Below are 10,085 nucleotides of genomic sequence, written 5' to 3'. Positions count from 1 at the left end.
TTCACGTTTATATGTCAGTTACTGCATATTTGACATCTCCTAGTGCTGCACTTGTTTTCACTTTATTTTCTTTGGCTTGGTTTGTTTGTGTGCCAGCTGCTTTTAGTTTAAATATTTTTGGTTTAGCACAGCATTTTCACTTTTTCTTTACACTTAAAATGAAACCTAGCATTTTCACAAGGAGGGTAAGGTTGAGATGCCCCACTCTTTATTGGTCAATTACTATAAGGGACTTCAACTTTTTCTAGAGCAAAGGATGTACCGTATTTATCGGCGTATAACACACACTTTTTTCCCCTTAAAATCAGGGGAAAGTCGCAGGTGCGTGTTATACGCCGATCCCCTGCGATCCCGAGCTGTCACAACTTCAAAATCGCCGACCGCGATTTGAAAATGGCGCCGCCGGCGCCGAAATACACAGAGCCGGTCCTCGGCTCTTTCCGGCGGCTCTCGTTCACTTTTGGCTCCACTCGTAGTCCCGAGCGGAGCTATCCGAACCTACTCGGCTAGGTTCGGATAGCTCCGCTCGGGACTACGAGTGGAGCCGAAAGTGAACGAGAGCCGCCGGAAAGAGCCGAGGACCGGCTCTGTGTATTTCGGCGCCGGCGGCGCCATTTTCAAATCGCGGTCGGCGATTTTGAAGCCCAGGATGGCAGGGACAGGGGATCGAAGGCTGCACTGGGGCAAGGCTGCACTGGGGAAGGCTGCACTGACAAGGCTGCACTGACATGGCTGCACTGACAAGGCTGCACTGACAAGGCTGCACTGACATGGCTGCACTGAGAAGGCTGCACTGACATGGCTGCACTGAGAAGGCTGCACTGACATGGCTGCACTGACAAGGCTGCACTGGGGAAGGCTGCACTGACAAGGCTGCACTGACATGGCTGCACTGACAAGGCTGCACTGACATGGCTGCACTGACAAGGCTGCACTGGGGAAGGCTACACTGACATGGCTGCACTGGGGCAAGGCTGCACTGAGAAGGCTGCAATGATGGGCATTTAAATGTAAGTTTTTTTCCCTTCTACTTCCCTCCTAAAAGTTTTTTTTCCTTAAAATTCCCTCCTAAATTGGGGTGCGTGTTATACGCCGGTGCGTGTTATATGCCGCTAAATATGGTACATAGGAACATGTCTTATTTTGATGCATTGCACTTAGCTCTGAAAAAACAGCCCTAAACGGTCTAATGCAGCCTTTCTCAATCAGGATTCCATGCAACTCTGAGGTTTCTCCAGAGGTTAAAAGGCAAAGTAGGGAGGAATGGCAACCGCACTCCAAGGTTCAGACAAAAATAAGCTTTATTCGATAAAATCCAAACGGGAAAATCATGATACAAGAGGACAGCAGCATAGTTGACGCGTCTCACGAAGAAATTCGCTTAATCATGACCTCCTCCAGAGGCTGCTAGGGGTTCCTTGAGGTAAGAGCAGTGACAGATTGATCTTCTGCCTTTTATTGACCAACAATTTAAGGGGTCACTTCTGCCCCGACCACCACTGTAAGGGTCATTCATTGACCAACAATAGAAGGAGTCACTTCCACAATGACCAATAATGTAAGGGTTCACCACTACACTGACCAACAATGTCACTACAATTTTGACCATCTGTGTTTTTTAGCCATTATTATTATTATTAATAATATGCATTTAATTTCCTGATTATTAAGTAAATTATTCTTTTATTCAAAAGACTCTATAACCTACTGATCATGGGAATGTACCATAAGCTGTAGGTCTAATCATTTTAGTAGGGGTTCCCTGAGACCTGAAAACTGTTTCAAGGGTGGTAAAAAGGTTGTGAAAGGCTGGTCTAATGTAAATGAATCCAGGATTGTAGATATCTAATAAATGCCATGTAATGCAGCTGGACTTGCACTTTCAAAATCTTATCCTCTTGTTTGCTTATCGCTTTATCAGTGAAAGGTAAAAAGCTAACAGATGTGGGTTCGGTTTGCAGGAAGATCCGCAACCCAGTAACAAACAAATGGCCCCCACCTATAACTGGCCTTCACAGCAAGGATCACATGGAAGGGCTATCACATGAAAGACAAAAACATAACATTCCATAGCTCAATTCACCAACCAGTCTACCAACTGACCAAATTAACCTGTCCAACAGTCTGTGTTAAAAACAGGGGTTTAGTTAGCACGCATTTGCAAACGCATGCATAAGCTGCAAGGCCCCTTAACGACATTCTGTGTATTGTTGCAGTCCTAACGCTGCTGAATTCTTAAGCGTCACCACAGTGGAAGCACATGCATTAAATGGATAGATGAGGGGCAGGTGGGCCTGGAGGCAGCCCAATCCCCCTTAAAGGAACAGGAGCACACTGGACACCCAGCAAGAGCACAATGGCAGCAAAGGTGTACAGTGTGTCCCCGGACCAAATATACACCAGTAACAAACAAATGGCCCCTGCCCCCACCTATAACTGGCCTTCACAGCAAGGAGCACATGGAAGGGCTATCACATGAAAGACAAAAACAGAATAGTGATACTGACACTAAATTAACTACTCAGCTGCAGCAGCCAGAGGTTCAGTGGTCAGGTGAGCTGGCGAAATCTCGCCACTTAGTTCATTCAGCGAAATGTAAACCGCTTGGGTTTTGGTCAAACTCATGGTCTACCCAAAGCTCATTTTTACTGGCAGGCTAGCCACGTAACAGGGGCCCTATGGTAAAATGAGACACCCAAAATTAAATTAAGAATATGCACCATTCCGGGTGCTCACTGAAGACTAGGGATGGGCTGGACACCTACCGGTTCGGTTCGCATCCAGAACATGCGAACAGACCGAAAGTTTGCGCGAACATTCGAGCACCGTTAAAGTCTATGAGACTCGAACGTGAGAAATCAAAAGTGCGAATTTTAAAGGCTAATATACAAGTTATTGTCCCAAAAAGGGTTTGGGGACCCGGGTCCTGCCCCAGGGGACATGCAAAAGAAAGTTTTAAAAACGGACGTTTTTCCGGGAGCAGTGATTTTAATGATGCTTAAAATGAAAAAAAAAAGTGAAATATTCCTTTAAATATTGTACCTGCGGGGTGTCTATAGTATGCCTGTAAAGTGGCACGTGTTTCCTGTGCTTAGAACAGTCCCTGCACAAAATGTCATTTTTAAAGGAATAAAAGTAAGCTGTATTGTAATGTCGGGTCCCGACAATATGGATGAAAATCAGTGAGACAAACAGCATGGGTACCCCCCAGTCCATTACCAGGCCCTTTCAGTCTTGTATGGATATTAAGGGGAACCCCGCAACCAACTTAAAAAAAGAAAAGGCGTTGGGCCCCCAGGCCCTATATACTCTGTATACAGCAGTATACAGGCAGTGCAAACAAGACAGGGACTGTAGGTTTGTTCTTATGTAGAATCTGTTTGTAATTTGGAACAGGTACATTTTGTAAGTGTAGCTCCAGCCAAAAAATCTATTTTAAAGCTTTTTGGAAAATATAGGGAAGGGTTATCATCACCCTTGTAGCATTTGTTTTGCTGTCTTTGCCCCTGTTCAGAAGATTTCGCCTCACTTTCTGTCCCAATGACAATTGGATTTTGAAAAGTTGGGGTTTTTAAGGGAAACAAGAATTGGTGATAAATCAGTGGAGGAGACACCTTTTTCCCATATTAACTCTTACAGGAGAAAATTTCCCTTCATAGGGGTAGATTTCCTCTCACTTTCTGTTGTCTCCCTCTGTTTGTAAGTAGGAGTCATTTGTAAGTTGGATGGTTGAAAGTAGGGGCCTGCCCTATATACTCTGCAGAAAATTGGGTCTTAGGTGTTGGTGGTACCAGAACACTGTAAGCCCTCACAGTTACTCTTGCTGGGCGCTGGAACGGGCCCAGCTGTGAAATATTATATTAAGAATTGTAATTACATGCCCCTGTTGAACAGGGTCAGAAAAATTGGACCTTTGGTGGAGGTGTGGTGGTGTTGCCGCAACACTGTAAGCCCTCAGTTATTCTTGCTGGGTGCTGGTACGGACCCTGCTGTATATCAAGAATTGTAATTACACGCTCCTGTTAAACAGGAGCAGACAAATTGGTCTTTAGGCACTGGTGTTGGTGCCACAACACTGTAACCCCTCACAGATTCTGTCATTGAGCGCAGGAACGAGCCCTGCTGTGAAATATTAGATTTAAAAATTGTAATTACGCACGCCTGTTAAACGGGGCAGAAAAATTGGGCTTTAGGCACTGGTGCTGGTGCCACAACACTGCAACCCCTCATAGATACTCTAGTTGAGTGCAGGAAGGAGCCCTGCTGAAAAATATTACAGCAAAAATTGTAATTACGCGCCCCTGTTAAACAGGGGGCAGAAAAATTGGGCTTTTGGTGCTGGTGCTCAGAACCAAAAATGTTCTTAGTAGCTATCATCATGAACATTGAGGAGGAATAGGATAGTCACTCGGCATAACAGGATAGTCACTCAGCATCAGCATAGACAGTCTTCAAGGGATCTCACATTCATAGAAAAATTAGTCGGTTACATCAGCATCAGGTGCTTGGTAGCTGGTGATCCAAGACTGATTCATTTTTATGAAGGTGAGACGATCAACCGAGTCAGTGGACAGGTGCACTCTGTGATCGGTTACAAAGCCTCCAGCGGCACTGAATGTGCATTCCAAAAGAACGCTGGATGCAGGACAGGCCAGTAGCTCAATTGCAAACTGTGCAAGCTCTGGCCAGTGATCCATCCTCAAGACCCAGTTGGAACCGATCATACCTTGGGGCTGCGGGCTAAAAAATTGTCTGAACGCATCGGTCAGACGGCCACCTTTTCCACCGCTCCTTCTGTGACTGACCGAAGCCTCAGCAACACGTTGTCCAGGACCAGAAATTTGTACCCGCCCAGGCTCTGGAAACGCGTTGCACAAACCTTTCTGCAAGGAATCCCGAAAAGGTTTCATCCTCTGCTCCCTCTGCGATGGCTGGATAAGTTCCGCAACCTTACCCTTGTAACATGGATCAAGAAGGTTTGCCAGCCAGTAGTGATCCCTCTCCTTGATCACACGAATCCGAGGGTCCTTTCGCAGGCTTTGCAGTATCAGGGAGGCCATGCAGCGTAGGTTTGCTGAGGCATTCAATCCGCAGTCCTTTGGGTCACTAAGGACAACCTGATCCGCAGCCACCTCCTCCCAGCCACGTACAAGTCCATGGGTTTCTGGGGACTGTAAACGATCCCTTGAAGACTGCTGCTGATGCTGAGTGATAGGCTCCACCTCCATGCTGACACAATCCTCATCCTCCTCCTCCTCTTCCTGTGAGATTGGTGGGCCTACAGGAATACTATCTGGATAAAGGGGGCGCTCAATATACATTCAACTCACATTTACATAATAAAACATTGCTTGTAAAGTGCTGTAGTGCTGTGGTAGTGAGGGGGGATAGGGTCACCTAAATCCCGGATCTGCAGCCCCGGTTTCGCAGCGTTCAGTCTATCCTTTGCCTCCTCCGGGATTCAGGTGACCCTATCCCATATATATATATATATATATATATATATATATATATATATATATATCTCAAAAAAAGGATCTGGTCATGAAGGGGGGTAAATCTTCTGGAGGTCAAGTGGTTCTAAAGTCAAACTGTTTTTTTTTTATCTTAATGCATTCCCTGCATTAGAATAAAAAATAAATTCAAAAAATGTTTATGTAAAAAGGCTTGAGTTTAGAGTTGCCACCTCATCCCTTTAAACCGGAACACATATGAATTACACGGGTTCTGAGGCTAATTTAATGCAGGTAACCATCATCACAGAAAGAAAAAGGACCGCGGCTCACAGCGTGCTTGCATCGGCCAGCCTGTGAGCCGCGGACCTTTTTCTTTCTGTGATGATGTATACCGTATACTTGTAAGTAGACTACAATAAATGCCTATTTTTTTACCTATACGGGCTTCACTATTATTGCTCTCTTCTTACTGGGTTATCCTGCTGGTGACTGCATAATCCATCCATCTTCCCATGTGAACCTTGATGTCCTGATGTTATGTGACTACCTGGCGTTTCCCATTTTTCTGGCCTTCTGTGATGGAGTGTGTCATTCGGAGTCTCAGTTGAGCCTCGGCATCATATGATTACATCGCATGCTTTTCATTTTTTTCTGGTAAGCAGATTGGCAGCACGTGGGTGTGGTGTGCTTTTTTTTGTGCACACTGAAGTTTGGTGGAGGCTTCACGTCATTTCTACTCTTCAAAATAGTTTCAATGGACTATTATATTCATTTGATTATTTAGTTTTTATTTAGCGCTGCATTTTGACTTTTTTTATATGTGTTTGTACTTTGGACTTTTGTCCGACGGACTCCACTTCCGGTTCCGCCATGATGGGGGCGGTCCTGGTCAATTTGTAAGTTTTGTACAGTCTATAAAGAAGAACAATGTGGGGAGGCTGTCTTATGCCCCTGTTGAAGACTGTGTAGTCGAAACGCGTAGGGATGGCGTTTTCAGCTTCCCACAATGCCATTTTTTTATTTGCTTGTGATCACTTTTATCCTGTATGGTTTTTATCTATTAAAACCCCTTGTTTTGACCTACACCATGTGTTTTTCTTTCTCCATGGTTCCACATCCAATTAGTTCCTCCTGACCCTTCTGTTCCAGAACTGGAGAGCGTGTGCGATAGTGGTCCAACTTCTACCCAGGACAACTACTTTTCACCAGTGACCGCGACCTACAGGACATCACTTGGTTGGACATCACGGGAGATTACCCCCTTATGCCTAATAGACGTACTGCTATACGGCAGGTACGTCCTACGGATCTGGTAAGGGTATCCAACCTTTTCCATTGAAGATTTGTGTGCCTTGGTATCTGTGGTCGCCTTTCCATTTCAGTGTCAATTTACCTCCCAAGGTTTATAGTACCTCCCCCTTTGAGAAGACTTCCACTGATCTTATACTTTATGGACTTTGGTCCCTTGCTACCCCATATTTCACCATAGACATTTTTTGATTATACCTAACTGGTTATACTGTCGTTTCTCACATTTGTTTTGCTATTATATTTCACATTTTCACTGGTGTATATAATCTCTCACCCATGTTTCAAGTTCATGCTGATTGATCTCAGCGCTGCACTTAATTATTTGTATGTTGAGTTGACTTGGTTTGTTTGTGTGCTAGCTGCTTTTTTTGTTTTGTTTTTTCATTTGTTCAATTGGGTTAGCGCAGCATTTCTTATACCTTATTTGTTGGTGGAAAGTCCAACAACAACCATTGTCTGATGGAGCGGACACGCGGTCGGATTTACAGCCTGACATCGAACAATTCCCGTCGGAAAGTCCGATCGTGTGGCATTAGGTTGGGTGGAGGTCTGTGTGTTTTTTCCTCCTGATGGGTTTTTTCATTGAAATCAAGCACATCAAGCAAAAATGCAAAGAGGTGAGTCCAGCCTGATAGGTCAATCCAACAATTTTTAGTAGCTTAAAGGATGTAGTAGAAAGATTTTGGCTCGGTTTGCACCATTTCATCGCGCAACGCATGTGTTACCGCAACGGTGCCTGTTACTTGCATAAGTGCGATGTGGATTGTGAACTCACCTTGCTGATGCACATGCGTTGTATCATTCATGTGTTTGTGGCTTTCATAACCCTGTTTTGCATTATTCTACAGTGTATGCATGATCATTGCCATTCTGTTTTGCATTATTGATTATAACTGTGCGCCTGTTTAGTGAACTGCACGCTACATTTGTTCTCTGATCAGCTGGTCATTTATCTATTCTATTAAAGGGCCCATTCACATTTGTCGCTGACTGCAGTCACTGACACCAATGCTGGGAGTTAATTTGGCCACTGACACCAATGCTGGGGCTTGTTATTGCAGACACTAATACTTGTGCTGGAGGTTTATTATTGCAGTCAATGGCACCAAAGCTGGAGGTTTCTATTGTGACCAATAGGGTTGTCCCGATAACACTCTTTTAGGACCGAGTACAAGTACCGATACTTTTTTTCAAGTACTCGCCGATACTGATTACTGATACTTTTTTTTTAATGTCACGTGACAGTGTTTTTTTTTTTTTTTTTTTTAGGGGGGGGGGGGGTGAACGGTGTCTGTGTGTGTTTTTTTTTATTTACATTTATTATTTTTTACAATAATATTTTTTTTTATTCTTTATTGCAATATGTGTTTTTTTTTTTTTTTTAATAAGCCCTGTTGGGGGGCTTTGGTGAGATATTAGGGGTCTTAACAGACCCCTGAAATCTCCCCCTTGAGACAGAGAAAGAGACAGAGGATAGAGATTCCCCAGTCCCTTTCTCTGCAGCCTCAGCTGCACTGAGAATAAATGGAGAGAAGACAGCGGCTCCTCTCCATTCATAAACTGACACATCGTAATCACAGGAGGTTACAATGTTTCAGTGATGTGAATGGACAGAGTCAGCTGACTCTGGCCATTCACACAGCGGAGAGGGACAGCACAACGGAGGGGGACAGCGGAGGGGGACAGCGGAAGACAGAGGGACAGAGGAACGGAGGGGGACAGCGGAGGGGGACAGAGGAACGGAGGGGGACAGCGGAGGGGGACAGAGGAACGGAGGGGGACAGCAGAGGGGGACAGAGGAACGGAGGGGGACAGCGGAGTGGGACAGAGAAACGGAGGGGGACAGCGGAGGGGGACAGAAGAACGGAGAGCAACCTCCTGCCCTGCTCAGGGCCCACGTGTGTAGATTGCATTCTCAGAGATGTGGGGTGTTTGGCTCCCATCCACCAAGTCTTCCGCGTCCCCTCCCCACCCAGTTTATATATAGTGACCCACGGTTTGTTTAGTGTGCTGCTCAGGCTCGATCACTATGGGGAGTAGTGTGGGTGATGCTGCAACCGCTGCAGGAGTGCTAGCAAGGGATGGAACTCGTCCCAGCTCCTGTAGTCTCTAGAAGAAGAGAGGAAAGATCCCTGGTGCCACACATCCACGGAGTTCTATGGTGGTATGAGAGAGACAACCTCAGCCTGGGCCCCTGCCAGGCTATGCCCCCCAACGTGTTTCACTCCGCCCCCCCGGAGCTCAGTCACGGGGATTACTTCCAGCTGCAGCTGCCGCAGGTTCAGCGGTTCGGCAAACTAGTCAAATCTTGTCATTTAGTTAAGCCGTTTGGCGAACTGCGAACAGCTTGGATTCTGCTCAGATTCATGATCTACCCCAGGGGTCTCCAAACTGCGGCCTGGGGGCCAAATGTTGCCCTTTGCTGGCTTTTATCCAGCCCTTGGAGCATTGTTTCATCCACTGATACCAACAATGGGGCATAACTGCCAAACTGACACTAATGAAGGGACATAATGCCTCCCAATGATGCCAACAATGGGGCACTATTCATGCCTATTGACATCAACAATGGGGCACTATTCATCCCTATTGACACCAACAATGGGGCACTATTCATCCCTAATGAGACCAACAATGGGGCACAAATCCACCCAATGACACCAACAATGGGGCCCAATGACCCCAATTATGACACCAATGATGACACCAATGATGGGGAATAAATATGCCCACTGAATCAAACTATGGGGCATTATTTTTCCTCACTGACATCGGGAACCTTTCTACTCCCATTGGTCACTGTCCGGCCCCCCTAAAGGCTGAAGGACAGTAAACTGACCCTTTGTTTAGAAAGTTTAGAGACCCCTGATCTACCTGCAACTCATCTCTAACTGGGAAGCTAGGCTGAGCACTGAATGGCATGTTTACTGCAGTTTGGGGTGGAGGACCTTGACTAGCCGACACAGAGCCCTGACCTCAACCTGATAGAACACCTTTGGGATGAATTAGAGCGAAGACTGCGAGCCAGGCCTTCTCGTCCAACATCAGTGCCTGACCTCACAAATGCACTTCTGGAAGAATGGTCAAACATTCCCATAGACACACTCCTAAACCTTGTGGACAGCCTTCCCAGAAGAGTTGAAACTGTTATAGCTGCAAAGGGCGGGGCCAACTTAATATTGAACCCTACGGTCTAAGACCGGGATGACATCAAAGTTCATGTGTGTGTGAAGCAGGTGTCCCAATACTTTTTTGCATTAAGCTTTGTTTAGTGCCAGGAAATTGGTAACCCATCGCTGTTTGCAGGCCCCCCCCCCC

The sequence above is a fragment of the Aquarana catesbeiana genome, linkage group LG06 (genome assembly GCF_042186555.1).
Source record: "Aquarana catesbeiana isolate 2022-GZ linkage group LG06, ASM4218655v1, whole genome shotgun sequence".
In the NCBI taxonomy this organism is placed as follows: Eukaryota; Metazoa; Chordata; class Amphibia; order Anura; family Ranidae; genus Aquarana; species Aquarana catesbeiana.
This window is presented reverse-complemented; position numbering follows the sequence as displayed.